This window comes from Oncorhynchus clarkii, chromosome 1, assembly GCF_045791955.1.
Source record: "Oncorhynchus clarkii lewisi isolate Uvic-CL-2024 chromosome 1, UVic_Ocla_1.0, whole genome shotgun sequence".
NCBI classification, from domain to species: Eukaryota; Metazoa; Chordata; class Actinopteri; order Salmoniformes; family Salmonidae; genus Oncorhynchus; species Oncorhynchus clarkii.
Window position 1 is genome coordinate 10,103,394 of NC_092147.1, and position 24,032 is coordinate 10,127,425.

Sequence of the window (24,032 nt, forward strand, 5' to 3'; positions counted from 1 at the left end):
TAGGACACGACTCTGGTGAGGACAGCTAGCACGAAGATGAGTTTCCCTGAGACAGTTTCTGACAGTTTGTGCAGAAATTATTTGGTTATGCAAACCCACAGTTTCATTAGCTGTCTGGACGATCCCACAGGTGAAGAAGCCAGATGTGGAGGTCCTGGGCTGGCGGCTTATGGTAGAGAAATGAACATTAAATAATCTGGCAACAGCTCTGGGTGACATTCCTGCAGTCTGCATGTGAAACGCACGCTCCCTCAAAACTTGAGACATCTGTGGCATTGTGTGAGAAAACTGCACATTTTAGAGTGGCCTTTTATTTGTCCCCAGCACAAGATGCACCTGTGTAATGATCATTCTGTTTTATCAGCTTCTTGCCACACCTGTCAGGTGGATGGATTATCTTGGCAAAGGAAAAATGCTCACTAACAGGGATGTTTGGGATCTTTTATTTCAGCTCATGTAACACGGGACCAACACTTTACATGTTGCATTTATATTTTGTTCAGTATAGACTAGTCCCAGTCATCATCCCTGCGACACAGGTGACATCACTGGGTTGCCGTAATAGGGGGAGGCTGTTAAACTCAGTATAGTGGGGCGGAAGAAGGCTGCGATTACAATAGAAACCCTTATTGGCTGCATTCTGCCTGGACAGCTCAGGTATGGCAGGCCCATGGGCACCTGGGTGCACATGAGACAAGGGTGCCAGGTGGCTTGGCTGGCTGCAAGCTTTCGGACATGTCCCCTCTCTAGGGCCTCTCTGGTGGCCGGACCCGTGCTTCTTCACCATGAATGTGTGGACTCTTGCTGGAGCACAGTTAAACCCAAAGTGGAGGCTGTTGAATTCGCACAATCCCCAAAATGGCAGCCGAAGCAGCACTAATTACTTCCTTAATGATTTCCAATCTTGGCTGTGGCGTGTCAGTACGTCTTCATCATTATTAAATGATAAAATAAACAGATAAGAAACTCATTATGACTTGCTAACAGGACTCAGATGCTTCAGTCACATGGTTATGTGACAACAGCACCCGCTACTGGTCAGTGGGGCTAAATATACTGTGTATTGAAGTTACGCTGTTGAAAAATAGAAAGAATCACACCCAGGGTGTACTTTGACAGAATACATTTGGAATATCATGGAAGATTAAACTCTGGACTAGGACTAATAAGCAAAACGTTTGGAATATCATGGAAGATTAAACTCTGGACTAGGACTAATAAGCAAAACGTTTGGAATATCATGGAAGATTAAACTCTGGACTAGGACTAATAAGCAAAACGTTTGGAATATCATGGAAGATTAAACTCTGGACTAGGACTAATAAGCAAAACGTTTGGAATATCATGGAAGATTAAACTCTGGACTAGGACTAATAAGCAAAACATTTGGAATATCATGGAAGATTAAACTCTGGACTAGGACTAATAAGCTAAACAAATGTCCTTATGCGGAACAGCCCGTCCAAACACCTCCTTTAAAAACTGTAGGTGAGACAGACCAGATGATATATATATTTCACCACTCCACTCATCCACTAACGCCCCCCAGGGGGGTCAGAATGGGGGAGTCAGACTAGAGAGTTCAGACTGGGGGAGTCAGAATGGCAGAGTCAGACTGGTGGGGTCAGACTGGTGGGGTCAGACTGGGGGAGTCAGGTTGGGGGGGGTCAGACTAGGGGGGTCAGACTGGGGGAGTCATCTAGGGGGGTCAGACTGGGGGGGTCAGTCTCGGGGAGTCATCTAGGGGGGTCAGGCTGGGTGTGTCAGGCTGGGGGGTCAGACTGGGGGGGCGATGCCATCAAAATTGGAGGAGTTGAGAGGTTCTCCTGGCACGGTCAACATGGTCCGTATTTGATTGTAACTGAGGCAAAATGTCACAAAAGTGAAGGCTGAGGACTGGGCCCTGGGGTTCATCGGCTCGTTATCATGAGTGGGTGAATCGTACTGAGCGGGGCACTCAGAGGAACATGCTACTGAATCTCCAAGACATACAGCCTGTGAAGGAATTACATCTGTGATGTGTTTTTCATCTGTTTATAGGATGCATATAAAACACAGAGACATGATGTATTTTCCAGAACCCAGGTGTCTTCATCAGTTTGTTGTCGAATGCTTCTGGAGAAAAATGTGTTGAGTTTAAGCCACTACCCACACTGGCTGGTGTGAATCATATGGCTGGAAAACATGCTTCGTTACTTTAAACAAATATTCATCTGTAGGCTCTTGGTTGTCATGTGAGAAATTAAGGGCTGCTTGTCTTTGTGGACACCCATCCTTCTCTCTCACTTAGCTGCAGTAGGTGGTTATCATGAGAACAGACTTCACTGTCATTCAGAGGAGGCTGGTGGGAGGAGCTATAGGAGGACGGGCTCATTGTAATGGCTGGAATGGAATTAATGGAACCGAATGGAATGTGGTTTCCATATGTTTGATGTGTTTGATCCCGTTCCATTCATGCCATTCCAGACATTACAATGAGCCCGTCCTCCTATAGCTCCTCCCACCAGCCTCCACCGCTGTAATAATTCCCATGCAGCCGGGGCCGAGAGTGACCGTTAAATAACCAGGCTTGTCATCTAAAAGTCAGACATGAAAACACATCACAACACTCCTCTGCCACTGTCATTACAATTCCGCGTCAGTGTTTGAGGATTCCGTGATCGTCAGCCAGAGTGCCTTGATTCATCGCGTGACAAAGTTTTCATTTGGCCACAGGGTTGTCCAATCACCACTGACAACAGGCACTGAACCCAGCATAACCTGCCTTTAGCAGTAATCCTTGTTTTTGGGGGGGAGGGGGATTATTCAATATCGTAAATATCCCTGGAATATTCACCGGACAGCCTCCTATTCCTACGTGATGGCCTGGAAAGCTGACTGACGGTCAAGATGAATATGACATTTCAGAGACGTTTTGATATCAGTCTTATCACGACATTGATGTAATGAGTGGAATGTGCACATACGCTATAAATAGTCAATAAAATGCATCACGTTTATCCCCAGAAAAAAGGAAAATTAAAGAGAAAATGCACTGAGTGTACAAAATATTAGGAACACCTTAAGGACTGGACACTACAATGATACAGGCTTCCTTCCTTCCTGACTCGGTTCCTGGAGAGGAAGGAAACCGTTCAGGGATTTCACCGTAAGGCCAACGGTGACTTTAATAAACCAGTTACAGAGTTTAATGGCCGTGATAGGATAAAACTGTGGATGGATCAACAACATTGTAGTTACTCCACAATACTAACCTAAATGACAGAGTGAAAAGAAAGAATCCTGTACAGAATAAAAATATTCCAAAACATGCATCCTGTTTGCAATAAGGCACTAAAGTAATACTGCACAATTATGTGGCAAAGCAATTCACTTTTTGTCCTGAATACAAAGCATTATGTTTGGGACAAATCCAACAATACACATTACTGAGCATCACTCTCCATATTTTCAAGCATAGTGGTGGCTACATCATGTTATGCTTGTAATCTTTAACGACTGTGAAGTTTTTCCAGATAAAAAATATATGGAATAGAGCTAAGAACAGGCAAAATCTTAGAGGAAAACCTGGTTCTGTCTGCTTTCCACCAGACACTGGGAGATAAATTCACCTTTCAACAGGACAATAACCTGAAACACAAGGCCTAATACACACTAGAGTTGATTACCAAGAAGATATTGAATATTCCTGAGTTGCCAGTAAATGTGTTGACTTAAATCTTCTTGAAAATCCATGGCAAGATTTGAAAATGTTTGTCTAGCGATAATCAACAGCCAATTTGACAGAGCTTGAATGATTTTTTAAAGAACAATGTGAAAATATAGTACAATCCCTCTTAGAACCTTGTTAAAAAAAAGACTCACTGTTGTTTTTGGTGCCAAAGGTGATTCTAACATGAATTGACTCAGAGGTGTGAATACTTGTAAATTAAATATTTATGTATTTAATTTAAAACAAATGTGCTACAAATTTTAAAAACATGTTTTGACTTTGTCATTATGGGGTATTGTGTGTAGTTTTTTAAAATCCATTTTTAATTCAGGCTGTAACACAGAAAAATGTGGAATTAGTCATACCTTCTGAAGGCACTGTAGATTTATAAGAGATTTATGAGTTGCAGATTTCCTGTTTTCCACTGGCAGCCCGGCGCTCTGTGTTTATGAGCACCCATCATAATGATAAGCCATCTTGGTAATGGGCCCAACTGGCTATTGTTGCTAATGGGATTTGATTGGTCAGAATCGTCTCTGATCCAGATTTATTGGCGGCAGGGCCTGTCTTTGTCCTTGAGTTGTGGCCCTAATTATCTCCTTTCTCCTCTTTCCTTTCTCCTCTCCTCTATCCTTTCTCCTTTCTCCTCTCCTCTATCCTTGCACCTCTCCTCTCTTCTCTCCTTTCTCCTCTCCTTTCTCCTTTCTCCTTTCTCCTCTTCTCTCCTTTTATCTCTCCTTTCTCCCTTCTCCTCTTCTCTCCTTTCTCCTCTCCTCTATCCTTGCACCTTTCCTCTCTTCTCTCCTTTCTCCTCTCCTTTCTCCTTTCTCCTTTCTCCTCTTCTCTCCTTTTATCTCTCCTTTCTCCCTTCTCCTCTTCTCTCCTTTCTCCTCTCCTCTCTCCTTTCTCATTTCTCCTCTTCTCTCCTTTCTCCTCTCCTCTCTCCTTTCTCCTTTCTCCTCTTCTCTCCTTTCTCCTCTCCTCTCTCCTTTCTCCTCTTCTCTCCTTTCTCCTCTCCTCTCTCCTTTCTTCTTTCCCCCTTCTCCTCTCCTCTCTCCTTTCTCATTTCTCCTTTCTCCTTTCTCCTCTTCTCTCCTTTCTCCTCTCCTCTCTCTTTTCTCCTCTCTCCTCTCTCCTTTCTCCTCTCCTTTCCACTTTCTTCTTTCTCCTCTGCTTATTAGATGGTGCAGAAAGTAATTATTTCTCAGCCATTTTCATTCGGCATGCGTTGGCAGGCACCACTGGAGGCAAATAATTTATGAAAACTAATCTGCTAGGTGTGTTGATGGCCTCAGTTCAACTCTCAAATAGGTATTTAGCCACAGAGCTGGGTGGTTTAGTCCAAATCGCTCTCCCTCTCGCTCTCGCTCTCTGTCTCTCTTCATTTCCCTACCCCTCTATTTCTCTCTCTTGCCATAAATATCTCATTCTCTCCCTCTCTTTCTCTTTCCCCCCCCCCCCCCCGTCCCCCCGTCCCCGTCCATAACGGCCTCCTGTCTCTGCTGGCTCCATCTGTCCAGAGCATGAAGGACACTTTGCCTGCTGGTCAGTACAGGGCTGTGCTCAGACATTTTGCCCTCTGGTCAGTACAGGGCTGTGCTCAGACATTTTGCCCTCTGGTCAGTACAGGGCTGTGCTCAGACTCTTTGCCCTCTGGTCAGTACAGGGCTGTGCTCAGACTCTTTTCCCTCTGGTCAGTACAGGGCTGTGCTCAGACTCTTTGCCCTCTGGTCAGTACAGGGCTGTGCTCAGACTCTTTGCCCTCTGGTCAGTACAGGGCTGTGCTCAGACTCTTTGCCCTCTGGTCAGTACAGGGCTGTGCTCAGACTCTTTTCCCTCTGGTCAGTACAGGGCTGTGCTCAGACTCTTTGCCCTCTGGTCAGTACAGGGCTGTGCTCATACTCTTTGCCCTCTGGTCAGTACAGGGCTGTGCTCAGACTCTTTGCCCTCTGGTTAGTACAGGGCTGTGCTCAGACTCTTTGCCCTCTGGTTAGTGCAGGCCTGTGCTCAGACATTTTGCCCTCTGGTTAGTGCAGGGCTGTGCTCAGACATTTTGCCCTCTGGTTAGTACAGGGCTGTGCTCAGACTCTTTGCCCTCTGGTTAGTACAGGGCTGTGCTCAGACATTTTGCCCTCTGGTTAGTACAGGGCTGTGCTCAGACTCTTTGCCCTCTGGTTAGTACAGGGCTGTGCTCAGACTCTTTGCCCTCTGGTTAGTACAGGGCTGTGCTCATACTCTTTGCCCTCTGGTCAGTACAGGGCTGTGCTCAGACTCTTTGCCCTCTGGTTAGTACAGGGCTGTGCTCAGACTCTTTGCCCTCTGGTTAGTGCAGGGCTGTGCTCAGACTCTTTGCCCTCTGGTTAGTACAGGGCTGTGCTCAGACTCTTTGCCCTCTGGTTAGTGCAGGGCTGTGCTCAGACTCTTTGCCCTCTGGTTAGTACAGGGCTGTGCTCAGACATTTTGCCCTCTGGTCAGTACAGGGCTGTGCTCAGACTCTTTGCCCTCTGGTTAGTACAGGGCTGTGCTCAGACTCTTTGCCCTCTGGTTAGTGCAGGGCTGTGCTCAGACACTTTGCCCTCTGGTCAGTACAGGGCTGTGCTCAGACATTTTGCCCTCTGGTTAGTACAGGGCTGTGCTCAGACATTTTGCCTGTTGGTCATAGCTGACTCTAATATACACTACACTACCAAAATGAAGTGTACACCTGATTGTCGAACATCTCATTCGAAAATCATGGGCATTACAGTTTTTCCCAATTGTTAACACACGTTGGCTGAAACTACGTCTCAGGTACTCAAAACTCTAAACACAAAACAGTTAGCCAAACTCCAGAGACATCTTGCAAAATGAAACAAAGCAATCTAAATCATGTTCTCCCTGCTCAAAATGAAACTCTACCTACAAATGAGACAAACACACACACATTAAATGAATTAGTGACAACAGAGATCACACTAATGTGACACATTCAAAACACTACTATCATAACCTATTTAAGTGTAAAGACTAAGATTTTGTAGTTGTACTGTATATTGTTTGTGTGTACACAAGAAAGGAACACAAATGCAAACATAGCAGTTTTACATATCAACATGACTCAATAAGTTAAACAAAATACTGTAAAAATGCAAACATACAGTAAATATATTTTCCATATGCATAGGAAGAAAAATAGGCATATTAGTACTATTGTACTGTGTGAGATCAATTGTTAGGAATAGATAAAGAAACTGTCAAAATACAGTAAAATTTCAATCGTAAGTCAAGAAACAAAACCAGTGATGTCTGCTGTTTTGGTCCTGCCACAGATTTTCATCAACATCACAGGTGATATTCTCCTCGGCCAGACAGCGGGGGAAATATCTTCTGGCATGACGCATCCACCACCTGACATGACTGGAATGTCACCACAGGGTTCCTCCATTATCTGGAGAAGAACCATACGTTCATGGGGTTTGTGATCATACACCTTCCACTGCCATGCTGAAAACAACTCCTCAATGGGGTTGAGAAATGGGGAATATTGTAGGAGATAGAGAATTGAAAACCTGGGATGGTCATGGATACCAGTTGAGGGCCTGAGCAGCCATATGGAAACTCATGTTGTCCCAAGCTAGAACATACATTTGCTGCTCAGGATCACCTGGCGTCTCTCTGCTCAGGATCACCTGGTGTCTCACTGCTCAGGATCACCTGGCCCTCTCTGCTCAGGATCACCTGGCCCTGTCTGCTCAGGATCACCTGGCCCTCTCTGCTCAGGATCACCTGGCCCTCTCTGCTCAGGATCACCTGGCCCTCTCTGCTCAGGATCACCTGGTCCTCTCTGCTCTGGTTGAAAAAGATTGTCATGTAAGGTGTTCAGGAAATGAAGGAGAAGGGCAGTGTTGTATGGGCCAAGGGCAGCATAGCGATGGATGTGCCCATTGTGGCTCATAGCTGCGCATATGGTGATATTTCCACCGCCCTGGCCAGGTACCTCAATGATGACACATTGACCAATGATGTCCCTTCCTCTCCTCCTCGTCTTTGCTAAATTGAATCCAGCGTCATCTATGAATATGAGTTTCTGGGGGATGGGACTTGCATCCAACTCCATAATTCTCTGAAATGACATTACATACAGTAATTACTGTATAGTAAAGTTCACCGGCAACATCAGTGAGTCTCTAATGTTTCAGGAGTGTAATACAGCACAGTATTTACTTGCACATATTCGTACCGTTTATCCTTCACTCTTTGGGAATTACTTTCAAATTGGACTCTGTAGATTTGTTTCACCCCGGAGATGGTGTTTCTTTAAGGACGCGGGCTACGATTGATAAGCTCACTATGATGTTATGGAAGATGGCTGTGGTTTTAATAATCTGTTGTTGGATTTCCCGCAGTCCATTTTCACAATGGCAGCCTCCTGTTGGTCTGTAAATAGACTCCTTCTACCACCACGTGATGGTCATCTTTCAGTTCTACAAAAACAAATTGCATACAGTACAGTACAGTAATAGAGTATACAAGATAAACATGTTACAAAATAGTACAGCTCCCAATTTCATACAGTAATTGGGAGCTGTACAGTATATCCTAGTATATCCTACAGTATATATTAGAATCAGTCTTTACAGTGCTTTATGCTGTACTACTTGTTAAGAGCTTGGAAGTAAGAATTTCACTGTAAGGTCTACACCTGTTGTATTCGGCAATGTGACAAATACAATTTGATTTGATTTCCTCCATCACCAGCTCTACCTGCTTCCATTGTTCTCTAAACACAAGAGTATTCACCTGTAGCCTTTTATCCAAAAGTCTGATTTCAAAGTGAACATTTACGCAATTAGTGTTTGCACACGTGAGGAGTGAAAGTTTAGCTTGTTGAACAGTGTTGATTTTCATTTGCACACAATATACAGTATTTTAGTTGTGAAGGTTGTGCCGAAGGTAAATAATTGTGTGTTGTGTTTTGCCAAATGGTTGTTATAGAATTGCAATCTGAGTTCAAAGCAAAACATGTGCCAGTAGTATTGCAGATTTGGTGTCTGGTTCTGCTAAATGACTTACAGATTTGTGTCATTGTGCCTCATGGGCCAGTTTTAGTGTGTAAACAATTGGGAAAAACTGTAATATGGAGTTGGTCACCCCTTTGCTATTGTGGCTGAATGTAAGCAAGTCTCCGCAGCTGTAACGGCATTCAGAGGAACGGCATTCAGAGGAACGGCATTCAGAGGAACGGCATTCAGAGGAACGGCATTCAGAGGAACGGCATTCAGATGTGGAAGAAGGATCGGACCAAAGCGCAGCGTGGTAAGTGTTCATGATGATTTATTCAAAACGAACAAAACAATAAACGATGTGAACAAAACGAAAACCGAAACAGTACCGTGTGGCCCAAAACACTCACACGGAAACAAACACCCACCAACCAAAAGTGAAACCCAGGCTACCTAAGTATGATTCTCAATCAGAGACAACTAACGACACCTGCCTCTGATTGAGAACCATACCAGGCCGAACACAAAAACCAACATAGAAAAACAAACATAGACTGCCCACCCCAACTCACGCCCTGACCATACTAAAACCAAGAATAAAATAACAGAACTATGGTCAGAACGTGACAGCAGCAATGTTCCAACATCTAAAGCAGGAATTCCCAAACTGGGGTACGCGCAATGCTGTCTGGGGTACGCCAAATAAAAATGTGACTCACATTTAAAATATATATACGTATTTTTTTTTATTGAAAAAAAAAATCTTCACATTTTCAAACAGGCCATTTACATTTTCAAACAGTCCATTTATATTTTCCAACGGGGCTATACATTTGGGTGAGGTTTTTTTTTCTCGCCTGAGTAGCCTCGTTTCACTGCCAAAAATAAAATGAAACCATCTAGTGTTCAGTGAAATAACAACACAATGTCAAATACAGGTAGCCTCGTCAAATAATTAATATCCAATCACATTAATTAACTGTTACTCTCTTGCGGGAATTCCACTAATGGTCCGTAGGTAGCCAAACGTAGCTGCTGCTCATGTTGGTATCTGTACTGATGGTGCAAAAGCCATGACAGGGAGACATAGTGGAGTGGGAACGTGTGTGCAAGCAGTTGCTCCCGACGACACTTGGGTACTCTGCAGCATCCACCGAGAGGCTCTAGCTGAACTCGTGTATTTTCTGCAATGATATGAGCAGTGACCAAGTAACACTTTTACAACATACAGAAGAGTACTGGTTATCAAGGGGCAAAGAATTAAAACGTTTTTTGAATTGAGAGACGAGCTTAAAGTTTTCTTTACTGACCATAATTTTCACTTGTCTGACCGCTTGCATGATGATGACGTTTCTCACACGACTGACCTGTCTGGGTGATGATGTTTCTCACCTGAATGATCTGAATCTAGGATTACAGGGACTCTCCACAACTATATTCAATGTGCGGGACAAAATTGAGGCTATGATTAAGAAGTTGGAGCTCTTCTCTGTCTGCATTAACAAACAAACAGGTCTTTCCATCGTTGTATGGTTTTTTTTGTGTGCAAATTAACTCAAGTTTATAGACAATGTCAAATGTGATATAGCGAAGCACCTGAGTGAGTTGGGTGTGCAATTACGCAGGTTTTTTCCCGAAACGGACGACACAAACGATTGGATTCGTTATCCCTTTCATGCCCTGCCTCCAGTCCACTTATCAATATCTGAAATCGAAATTGCAATAAGCGGATCTGTGAAAATTGAATTTAATCAGAAGCCACTGCCCGATTTGTATATTGGGCTGCGCTCAGTGTATCCTGCCTTGGCAAATCACGCTGTTAAGACACTGATGCTCTTTGCAAACACATACCTATGTGAATGTGGATTCTCGGCCCTCACTAGCATGAAAACTAAATACAGGCACAGACTGTGTTTGGAAAATGATTTGAGACAGACTCTCTCCAATACAACCTAACATTGCAGAGTTATGTGCATCTTTTCAAGCATACCTTTCTCATTATCCTGTGGTGAGTCATTCACCATTTTTGATGAACAAATAAGGTTTTCTATGTAAGATGCTTAAATAAAGAGCAAAATTATTGATTATTATTATATTATTATTTGTGTCCTGGTCCTTTAAGAGCTCTTTGTCACTTCCCACGAGCCGGGTTGTGACAAAAACTCACACTCATTCTTATGTTTAATAAATGTATTGTGTAGTGTGTGTGTGTGGCAGGTTTACAATGATGGCAAAAAAACAACATTTGAGAGTGCACTGACCCTGGTGCTAGAGGGGGCACACAGCTTTCGGTGTCACACCCTGATCTGTTTCACCTGTCCTCGTTATTGTTTCCTCCCCCTCCAGGCGTCGCTTGTTTTCCCCAGTGTATTTATCCCTGTGTTTCCTGTCTCTCTGTACCAGTGTATTTATCACTGTGTTTCCAGTCTCTCTGTGCCAGTGTATTTATCCCTGTGTTTCCTGTCTCTCTGTGCCAGTGTATTTATCCCTGTGTTTCCTGTCTCTCTGTACCAGTGTATTTATCACTGTGTTTCCAGTCTCTCTGTGCCAGTGTATTTATCCCTGTGTTTCCTGTCTCTCTGTACCAGTGTATTTATCCCTGTGTTTCCTGTCTCTCTGTACCAGTGTATTTATCCCTGTGTTTCCTGTCTCTCTGTACCAGTGTATTTATCCCTGTGTTTCCTGTCTCTCTGTACCAGTGCATTTATCACTGTGTTTCCTGTCTCTCTGTACCAGTGTATTTATCCCTGTGTTTCCTGTCTCTCTGTACCAGTGTATTTATCCCTGTGTTTCCAGTCTCTCTGTACCAGTGCATTTATCACTGTGTTTCCTGTCTCTCTGTGCCAGTGTATTTATCCCTGTGTTTCCTGTCTCTCTGTACCAGTGTATTTATCACTGTGTTTCCAGTCTCTCTGTACCAGTGCATTTATCACTGTGTTTCCTGTCTCTCTGTGCCAGTGTATTTATCCCTGTGTTTCCAGTCTCTCTGTACCAGTGCATTTATCACTGTGTTTCCAGTCTCTCTGTACCAGTGCATTTATCACTGTGTTTCCTGTCTCTCTGTGCCAGTGTATTTATCCCTGTGTTTCCAGTCTCTCTGTACCAGTGCATTTATCACTGTGTTTCCAGTCTCTCTGTACCAGTGTATTTATCCCTGTGTTTCCAGTCTCTCTGTACCAGCTCGTCTTGTATGTTAGTCAAGTCAACCAGCGTGTTTTTCCCGTACTCCTTTTGCTATTCTCTTTTTGATAGTCCTCCCGGTTTAGACCCCTGCCTGATTCTGGGCTTCTTTCCTGCCTGATCATCCTGCCTGCCCTGACCTTGATTCTGCCTGCCCTGACCTTGATTCTGCCTGCCCTTCGGTAACTTTTTGACTCTGAACTGGTTATGACCCCTTTGCCTGTCCACAACCATTCTCTTGCCTTCCCCCATTGGATTAATACATATTGTAAGACTCCAACCATCTGCCTCCTATGTCTGCATCTGGGTCTCGCCTTGTGTCATGATAGGAGGTTGAATGTTTGAAGGGGTATGGGCCTATAAAAAGTTTGGAAACCACTGATCTAGAGGGAAGCCTTCCCAGAAGAGTTGAGGCTGTTATAGCAGCAAAGGGGGGACCACCTCAATATTAATGCCCATGATTTTGGAATGAGATGTTCAACAAGCAGGTGTCCACATACTTTTGGCCATGTAGTGAATCTCACTCTAATAAACACTACATGACCAGAAGTATCTCACTGTAATACACACTACATGACCAGAAGTATCTCACTGTAATACACACTACATGACCAGAAGTAATTGTAATTGTGTAATTGTATATCTAAGAACATTTCAAGCAGTCCACTCCTGTGTGTGTCAAGGTTTAGCTTCCCTTCCTGATCAATAGTGTTTCTTAACTGAAATCTTTCTCCGTCTCAACCCGAAACCCAATAGGCCTGACTGGGTAAACCTGGGCTCCACAAGCCCAGGTTTGTGTCATATGTAGTGGTGTGATAATGTTATACATAATGGTGTGATAATGTTATATGTAGTGGTATGATAATGTTATATGTAGTGGTATGATAATGTTATATGTAGTGGTGTGGTAATGTTATATGTAGTGGTGTGATAATGTTATACATAATGGTGTGATAATGTTATATGTAGTGGTGCGATAATGTTATATGTAGTGGTGTGATAATGTTATATATAGTGGTATGATAATGTTATACACAATGGTGTGATAATGTTATATGTAGTGGTATGATAATGTTATATGTAGTGGTATGATAATGTTATATGTAGTGGTGTGGTAATGTTATATGTAGTGGTATGATAATGTTATATGTAGTGGTGTGGTAATGTTATATGTAGTGGTGTGATAATGTTATACATAATGGTGTGATAATGTTATATGTAGTGGTGTGATAATGTTATATGTAGTGGTGTGATAATGTTATATGTAGTGGTTTGATAATGTTATATGTAGTGGTGTGATAATGTTATATGTAGTGGTTTGATAATGTTATATGTAGTGGTGTGATAATGTTATATGTAGTGGTTTGATAATGTTATATGTAGTGGTGTGATAATGTTATATGTAGTGGTTTGATAATGTTATATGTAGTGGTGTGATAATGTTATATGTAGTGGTTTGATAATGTTATATGTAGTGGTATGATATTTTTTATTTTATTTCACCTTTTTTTAACTAGGTAGGCCAGTTGAGAACAAGTTCTTATTTACAACTGGGGACCTGGCCAAGATAGAGCAAAGCAGTGCGACACAAACAACACAGAGTTACACATGGGATAAACAAACGCACAGTCAATAACACAATAGAAAAGTCTATATATAGTGTGTGCAAATTTAGTACGATTATGGAGGTAAGGCAATAAATAGTCCATTGTGGCGAAATAATTACAATTTAGCAATTAAACAATGGAGTGTTAAATATGCAGAAGATGAATGTGCAAGTAGAGATACCGGGGTGCAAAGGAGCAAAAAAAATAATAACAGTATGGGGATGAGGTAGTTGGGTGGGCTATTTACAGATGGGCTATGTACAGGTGCAATGATCGGTAAGCTGCTCTGACAGCTGATACTTAAAGTTAGAGAGGATGATATAAGTCTCCAGCTTCAGGGATTTTTGCAATTCGTTCCAGGCGGGGCTTACCTAGCAAAGACTTATAGATGACCTGGAGCCAGTGGGTTTGGAGACGAATATGAAGCGAGGGCCAGCCTACGAGAGCATACTGTCACGCCCTGACCATAGAGAGCCCTTGGTTCTGACCATAGAGAGCCCTTGGTTCTCTATGGTGTAGTAGGTCAGGGCGTGACTAGGGGTTGTTCTAGGTTATATATTTCTATGTTGGTGCTCTTGGTATGGTTCCCAATTACAGGCAGCTGATGTTCATTGTCTCTAATCGGGGATCTTAACCTGTTGCGACGACCAAACCCGGATCCGGGATTCTATTTATAGACCTAAGCTCATTACCATAACGCAACGTTAACTATTCATGAAAATCGCAAATGAAATGAAATAAATATGCTAGCTCTCAAGCTTAGCCTTTTGTTAACAACACTGTCATCTCAGATTTTCAAAATATGCTTTTCAACCATAGGAAAACAATCATTTGTGTAACAGTAGCTAGCTAGCGTAGCATTTAGCGTTAGCATTAGAGTTAGCATTAGCGTTAGCATTTAGCAGGCAACTATCACAAAAACAAGTAAAGCCTTCAAATAAAATAACTTACCTTTGAAGAACTTCTGATGTTTTCAATGAGGAGACTCTCAGTTAGATAGCAGATGCTCCGTTTTTCCAAAAAGATTCTTTGTGTATTAGAAATAGCTCCGTTTTGTACATCACATTTGGCTACCAAAAAAAAAAAAAAAAAAAAAAAAAAAAAACGAAAATTCAGCCCTCAAAACGCGAACTTTTTTCCAAATTAACTCCATAATATCGACTGAAACATGGCAAACGTGGTTTAGAATCAATCCTCAAGGTGTTTTTCCACATATCTCTTCAATGATATATCCTTCGTGGAAGCCTGGTTTCTCCTTGCTCTCAAATGGAAAAATAATTGCACCTGGCTTTACGCTCCAATTTCGACGCAGGGACACCAGGCGGACACTTGGAAAATGTAGTCTCTTATGGTCAATCTTCCAATGATATGCCTACAAATACGTCACAATGCTGCTAACACTTTGGGGGAACGACAGAAAGTGTAGGCTCATTCCTTGCGCAATCACAGCCATATAAGGAGACAATGGAAAACAGAGCTTCAGAAATTCTGATCATTTCCTGGTTGATGCATCATCTTGGTTTCGCCTGTAGAATGAGTTCTGGGGCACTTACAGACAATATCTTTGCAGATTCTGAAACTTCAGAGTGTTTTCTTTCAAAAACTGTCAAGAATATGCATAGTCGAGCATCTTTTCGTGACAAAATATCGCGCTTAAAACGGGAACGTTTTTTATCCAAAAATGAAATAGCGCCCCTAGAGATCAAAGAGGTTAAGGGTTCCCTGTTCCCACCTGCTTTGTGGGATATTGTTTTTGAGAGAGTGCATGTAGCACCTCAGTACTGCACGGTCGTTGTTTGTTTCTAGGTTTGTTTTAACACAGTGTCCAAAAAAGTGCCAGAAGTATACAGAATGGTGTCGTCTGCGTAGAGGTGGATCAGAGAATCATCAGAAGATATGCATATCATATCTTCTGGGCCCGAGTAGCAGGCCGTTTAATTTGGGCATGCTTTTCATCCAAAATTCAGAATGCTGCCCCTTACCCTAGAGAAGTTAAAGAGGGGGATTACCGTGACCGTGGCTTTCCAATCTTTAGGGATCTCAGAAAGAGAGGTTGAACAGGCTAGTAATAGGGGTTGCAACAATTACCACGGATAATTTTAGAAAGAGAGGGTCCAGATTGTTTTTTAAAGAGAGGGTCCAGATTGTCTAGCCCAGCTGATTTGTAGGGGTCCAGATTTTGCAGCAGAACATCAGCTATCCTGATTTGGGTGAAGGAGAAATGGGGAGGCTTGGGCAAGTTGCTGTGGGGGTTGCAGAGCTGTTGACCGGGGTAGGGGTAGCCAGGTGGAAAGCATGGCCAGCCGTAGAAAAATGCTTTTTGAAAATTTCGATTATCGTAGATTTATCGGTGGTGACAGTGTTTCCTAGCCTCAGTGCAGTGGGCAGCTGGTAGGAGTTGCTCTTATTCTCCATGGACTTTTGGGAGTTTGTGCTACAGGATTCAAATTTCTGTTTGAAAAAGCTAGCCTTTGCATTCCTAACTGCCTGTGTATATTGGTTCCTAACTTCCCTGAAAAGTTGCATATCGCGGGGGCTATTCAATGCTAATGCAGAACGCCACAGGATGTTTTAATGCTGGTCAAGGGCAGTCAGGTCTGGATTGAACCAAGGGCTATATCTGTTTTTAGTTCTAAATTGTTTGAATGGGGCATGCTTATTTATATTAATATATGTAGTGGTGTAATAATGAATATAATAATAAATAAATACAAATATCAGCACAATTTCACAGATTAGTCCTGTGGGTAGTTCTGAAAGTGAATACTGTTAATTTTATCTATGAAATTTTAAAATTTGATTACATAAAAACAACATTCCCTCGAGGAAATGTAATATAGTATAAACCTTGCTGAAAACCCTATCAAACAATATGACGTCATTGGTACGCCGTCGTTGTAAATAAGAATTTGTTCTTAATTGACTTGTCCATTTAAATACACAAAAAAAAACACAAAAAAAGAGACTGCGTTCATTTCTGAAGTTAACAATGTATGATCTTTTCAGCAAACGGAGCTTTGGGCAATGTTTCCTTCACACAACACAGAACAGATACTGTAAAACTACTGTAAAAAACGACTGTAAAACTACTGTAAAAAATACTGTAAAACTACTGTAAAAAATACTGTAAAACTTTGAACCTTTTATTTCAACAATGTACATCATAAAGAGAGGATTATTTAACCAGTTAAAGGGGCAATCTGCGATTGCTACTTCCATTTTTGTAACCTTTTTAAAATCATGATGTATACTCTGGTTACATGGTTAAAACTATATACAGTATATTTTGATATCATAGATGGTCAGTACGTGCATCCATAGCTCTGCCTATGAATTTGAGAGTGGTTACATTTCTCTAACCCATCCCTCAGCTGTTCACCGAAACAGGGGCGGGTGTTCGATTTGTTATTGGTTAAACTGAAAATGTACCCTTTAAATTGCAGGATACCTGCAATAGCGATTTGTAATTTGTAATTTGAAATAATATGGTTATATTTCTCACTGCCACGTGGCAGAGAGGTGGAAAAGACCCAGATGAGAAGCCACATGGCCATTCCAGGTGCCAGCGACAACGGCTGTGATGAGAGGAGAAAGCAGACTCACCTCAACCAAACATGTTGCCAGCCCTGTGACCTCAAACCTGCCACTGCTCTGCTACTTACACACAGTCACCACGTATTAGCTCTGCAGCCACTTACTACTGTAGTCACTGGTTTGGAGCAGACCTTGAGCAATAAAGCATACAACATGTGGATGAGTCCATCTCAAATTTGGCTTTAACTGCAAGATAATCCACATTATTTAGAGATCATTGAGCCAGAAATGTCCGGGAACTTGCAGGTGTCTTCGCTGCAACTTCTCTGCAAAAAGACATAGAGGTCGGCCGAGACACATATGCAAGACACGCACAAGGTCTTGAAAAGGAATGTAATATGGGTATAGGTAGAATGGAGTCTACTTTAAACCAAGCCTAAGGGACTTGGAGAAGGGGGAAGATAATGGTGAGGTTTATAGCCGGCACTTTTCAAAAGGAACACGACTGTAGCCAGAGGACAATCAGATTATTAGGATCTGTATGCAAATATGCACTTGAGTGAAGCTACGGCAGCTCCTCCTGCTCTAAACGATGAGGTATATAGAACTTACCTCCCAATTGGCACCCTATTCCCGATATAGTGCACTACTTTTGACAAAAGCCCGAGAGTCCATAGTGCACTATATAGGGAATAGGGTGCCATGTGGGACGGGTCCAGAAGAGAGTGGTGGCTGGCTACCTCTGAGGCATCTGTATCTCTGTAGCTCCATAGCTATATTATTATTAGGTGCTTCAACCAGTCAATTGTTCTCAATACTGCGGCTGAGTGTGTAATACTTTGGGAAAGCTTAAGGTGTAGAAACGTGGGTACACATACTGTATGAACATATCAAATATAGAAATTATTACACACAAAGCACTACACTCTTAGAAAAAAGGGTTCCAAAAGGGTTCTACATAGAACCCAAAATAGTTCTACCTGGAACCATCAAAGGTTCTACCTGGAACCAAAAAGTATTATTCAAAGGGTTATCCTTGGGGGAAAGCCGAATAACCCATTTAGGTTCTAGATAGCATCTTTTTTTCTAAGAGTGTACGGTATAGACAGACACGCACAGAGAGGTGTGTTCATTCTTCTACAGACGCATACAGAGAAACGAACACGAAGAGCACATGCATTCAATACTGTGATAATATTCAATACTCTGCACATCAATAAAAAACACACACACACACACTCGGGGGTACACAAGCAAAAACACACTCTCTCTCTTTCTCTATCACACATACACACAAACACACACACAAACACACACACACAGCTCGATGAAATGAAAGTCAGTAATTTTCCTCACCGCCCCCAGCTAAACAGTAGCTTTAACCCATTAAGCAGCACAGGCTTGTAGCAAACATGTACTTGACAGAAAGACCGGCCTACAGCTGGCATCTATATCATACCCGCTTGGGTTTACACAACCTCTGCGAATCACACATCAGCGTACAACATATGGCATTGAATTGTATGGAATATTAAAATGAGTCATCTTGCCTGTGTCCCAAATGGCACCCTATTCCCTATGTAGTGCACTACTAGGGCCCATAGGTCTCTGTTCAAAGTAGTGGACTATGTAGGGAATAGGGTGCCATTTGGGGCACAGACCCTATATACTGTAAAGCAGTGGAGGCTCCTCCTCAGTGAATTTCCTAAAAAATAATAATCGCAAAACATTAAAAAAGTTATCAGATAAAACTAAATATAATCTCGTCACCAAATAATTGATTAAAACACTATTTTGCAAAGGTCTACAGTAGCCTCAACAGCACTCTGTAGAGTAGCACCATGGTGTAGCCGGAGGACAGCTAGCTTCCCTCCTCCTCTGGGTACATTGACTTCAATACAAAACCTAGGAGGCTCATGGTTCTCACCCCCTTCCATAGACTTACACAGTAATTATCTTGCAGCATGAACTGACATTCTGTCCATCCAATTAAAGGATCAGAGAATTCATATAGTACTGAAAGCATAGGCTACATTTAGCTAGCACCACAGTGTATACAATGTGGTGAGTAGTTGACTCAAAGAGAGAGAAAGACAATAGTTGAACAGTTTTGAACAAATTAATTTCTTCCAAAATGAAGGAGAAGCAAGAGAGATGTCGAGAGAGAGGGATTATCTTTTTTTTCAGTTTCACAAGCTTAGCTAGCAATTGCAGGTAGCTAGTTTAGCCTCAAGCAGAGGGATGCCATGTTAGCTAGCTGGCTATGACTTCCTAACACAACACTGGAACTCTTCCAAATCAAGGTAAGCTTTAGGTTTTACTAATTTCTTGCTACCAGGGCCTGCCGGTGTAACTGCTTATTGTACACTGTAGCGTTGCTGCATGATTGTAGCGGGTTTACTAATGCAATACTTCTATTAGCTATGCTGACTATGACTTTACTTTAGCTACTATGGTGACAACGATGTAGGCTGTGTGTAGTGGCTTGGCTTGAAAAGTTTATTTTTTGCCTGGTCACGTACAGCTAATGTGTTGTGCATTGAAGTCCACAAGTGGAGGGAAGTGGTGAGAGGAGGAGAGCGCATAGATGCAAGGAATACAACGTGGCTTCTATGAAAGTGAACTGTGTTTACGCGTGATCAATAGTGTGTATTCATTCCGCTGATTCTGTTGAAAAACGTTTCTTAAACGGAATTTGTCCAATATAAACTTGTTTGCAACTGCTGGATTAATGATTACACCCTACATCAGCTAGAGGAGGGCGAGAGTGTGCAAGGTGCTATTGAATGTCACATTTTTCTCCTGACCTGTGTGCACCTATGTTGTAAACTTTCATTCATAGGCTATGTTGTGCAACTTTATGATGGGTACAGGGAAAATGTGAGTATCATGTAGTAGCCTAAACCTATCGATGTTACATTGAACTGGGTGAATGGAATATGAATGAGAGTCATCCAATATGCTGTAATAGAAATAAAGCCATGCTCCCTCATCTTAAATGGCAATGACCACCACTTAAAAAATACAAATAAAATATTTCACCTTTATTTAACCAGGTAGGCTAGTTGAGAACAAGTTCTCATTTACAACTGCGACCTGGCCAAGATAAAGCATAGCAGTGTGAACAGACAACAACACAGAGTTACACATGGAGTAAACAATAAACAAGTCAATAACACAGTAGAAAAAAAGAAAAAAAAGAGTCTATATACATTGTGTGCAAAATGCATGAGGAGGTAGGCAAATAATTACAATTTAGCAGATTAACACTGGAGTGATAAATGATCAGATGGTCATGTACAGGTAGAGATACTGGTGTGCAAAAGAGAAGAAAAGTAAATAAATAAAAACAGTATGGGGATGAGGTAGGTAAATTGGGTGGGCTATTTACCGATGGACTATGTACAGCTGCAGCGATCGGTTAGCTGCTCAGATAGCAGATGTTTAAAGTTGATGAGGGAGATAAGTCTCCAACTTCAGCGATTTTTGCAATTCGTTCCAGTCACAGGCAGCAGAGAACTGGAAGGAAAGGCGGCCAAATGAGGTGTTGGCTTTGGGGATGATCAGTGAAATACACCTGCTGGAGCGCATGCTGCGGGTGGGTGTTGCCCACTGCTGTAAAGAGGACATGCAAGCTGTGAACTAGCTAGGATTACTGTACACAGTGTGTTCATGGTATGTGGTAAAATGTGGAGAGGATTGCAAACAAGTCAAGATTCCTATAGATATGGCATCAAGGCTGTAGGTGGTTCCGCTTGGGGAAATAGAGGTATGGAGTCTGCATTGGAACAATATTGGTTTCGGTTGGAGAAAAGTGGTCTGAGTAGGAAATGCTTGAATAGGATTTTCATGTCTTCAGGCATGCAGTGAGCTGTGTTAAGTATTATGTAACGATATACAGTAATTGAGAAATTGCCCTCAATCTTAAAAATAACTAGTTATATCTATCTAGTTACATTTTGGCCTTTTAAACCCATTGTTACATATATGTAACATTGTCTTTAAATACCTGGTCTCTGTACACGATCAATACGTTCCACTTTCATGCAGTAAAATGGCCAAATCAAATTGTATTAATACTTTTCATCATTTCATAATTACTTAACTTTTTTTTTTTAACCCCGCTGTCAACTAGGTGTTGTTATATTTCGGTCTTGTGTGATGTATGTAAAGTGTAATATTTGGATGAAAACTCAAAATTAACTATATTTCTATCTGACAGGTGTCATTTTTTTAAGCCCATAACCATTTGTGTGAATTGTATACTTTTGTTTCAAAGTAGATTTGTTTAAGACTACCAAGAAACACCCTGTGTGACCCTGATTTTGCTCACTGCAGTAAAAGGTTAAAACCTCTTAAAGTCTAAGCCTTGGGGGGAGGGTTCTACTATATGTAATTGTTTTAAGATGGTCATAGCATGGATCATTTAGCTATTTGATTTTGGACTTTAGGACCCCTGTATGTATAAACATATATGTTTTTTGGTTGGCACAAAACTACCTCCATACGTCCATCATTTTTTAAAAACCAGTACCGTTTATCTTCAGGCAAGTCCCGTGACACTTGTGGGGGCCGTAGTGCAAAACAGAGAACACTATCTTGTTTGTAAGAATCTCAACTTTCCATTTGTATGTTTGGACACTACAGACAGAAGTTGGCCCATCAGCGAGTCCCGCCTTCAAACAAGTCCCTTGAAGCTTGTGTGGTTCGTAGAGCAAAACGGTGAACATCACCTTTCCATAGAGTGGTCATAGTAGTTTGTAGGCTAAACAGACATTTGGGTGAGAAGACTTTCAGGATGTGTCATAGTCGGATAAACAACACTGTATCTCGGCCACCTTCCACCGCAGATGCGGAAGGCTGAGCCTAGTCACAAAAACACATACATCCATTTGCCAGCCAAAGAGAGGAGTCACAAAAAGCAGAAATATAGATAAAATTCATCACTAACCTTTGATGATATTCATCAGATAACACGACACTCACAGCATGTTACACAATACATGTATGTTTTGTTCGATAAAGTGCATATTTATATCGAAAAATCTCAGTTTACATTGGCGTGTTACGTTCAGTAATGTTTTGCTTCCAAAACATCCGGTGATTTTGCAGAGAGCCACATCAATGTACAGAAATAGTCATCATAAACTTTAATATAAGATACAAGTGTTATGCACAGAATTAGAGATATACTTCTCCTTAATGCAACCGCTGTGAAAAAGCCAACCATGCAATAATCTGAGTACGGCGCTCAGACAACAAATCAAGCCATACAGATATCCGCCATGTTGGTGTCAACAGAAGTCAGAAATAGCGTTATAAATATTCACTTACCTTTGATGATCTTCATGAGAATGCACTCGCAGGAATCCCAGTTCCACAATAAAAGTTTGATTGATTTGATCGATAAAGTCCATCATTTATGTCCAAATACCTCCTTTAGTTAGCGCATTCAGTTCATAAATCCAAACTCACGAGGTGCGGGCAGGTCCAGGCGAAGTTCAGAAGAAAAGTCATATTACAGTTCGTAGAAACATGTCAAACGTAGTATAGAATCAATCTTTAGGATGTTTTCATCATAAATCTTCAATAATGTTCCAACTGGAGAATTCCTTTGTCTTCAGAAATGCAATGCAACGCAATGGATCAGCTCATGCCACTCTGGCAGACTCATTCAGCTCCCATTCCCCCCTCCTTCACAGTAGAATCATCAATCAAGGTTCTAAAGACTGTTGACATCTAGTGGAAGCCTTAGGAAGTGCAATATGACCCTATAGACACTGCATATTCGATAGGCAATGAGTTGAAAAACTACAAACCTCAGATTTCCCACTTCCTGATTGGATTTGTCTCAGGTTTCTGCCTGCCATATGAGTTCTGTTATACTCACAGACATCATTCAAACAGTGTTAGAAACATCAGAGTGTTTTCTATCCAAATCTACTAATACTATGCATATATTAGCAACTGGGCTTGAGTAGCAGGCAGTTTACTCTGGGCACGCTATTCATCCAAACGTGAAAATGCTGCCCCTATCCCAAACAGGTTATTAAGAAGAGATCCCAAATAAGTAATTGTGGCACAATCTAGTGGCCGAATTTGTACTTAAACTATCGGAGATTGGTGCTGAATATCATATTCTGTTCCTCCGAATGGTCTTCTACACTGTCAAAAAGGTGAGTTTGTGCAATTCAATGCATGCAACATACTCATACGATGTCCAGAGATGACGAGTACATTTCCTAAGAAAGATATACATTTTTGGCAAAGTATAATCACTTGAAAATGTGTTACGTATATGTAATATGGGGCATTAAGTGATGCAAACCCCACATTTGCATAGATATTTTGTATACCAAAATGTTTCAGATTTTTTTTTTTTTCAGGAATATGTTATTTGGGGTCTAACTCCTGATTTTGAATACACTGAAGACTGCGTCCGAGTTTCTAAGGTTTTAAACAGCTACAATACCGCAAATGACTGATATGAACAAACAACATTCTGCCATTGGTTACTCCTCCCAAGCCTCCAGCGAGCACTCCATAATATACGCCTTTACAATGATTTGCCTGTGCTTGAAAACCTTTCAGTCTCAGCTCCCTATAGGTTATCTCACTCCCAGTTCCTGTATCTATCTAATGAGTTCAAAGGTTATTAGAGGGAGAAAGACACAAATTGATTTAGCCTCATTAGTTTGCCACTAGTTTGTTTTCCTAATGATCCACCCCCCTAGTGCTAGGAACAAAGACATCTTCAGGGTCTGTAGGAGCTTTAAGTGTGATGACAGGCATCCTGCGCCATGGGTGGCTGGAGGAGAGGATGAGAGAGGGATGGGAGGAGAGGAAGCGAAGAGGAGAGATTGAGACCCCCCGACGTGTGGCGCCCCACCTGCTCCCCGCCTGTCCTCGTCGGATCGCATATGGTTGACGAGATGGAAAACGAGGAAATTAAGATATCATATTGACATCCTACTCAGCGCCTCCCAATCGCTCCCTCCCTCCAGTCTGTCTCTCTAT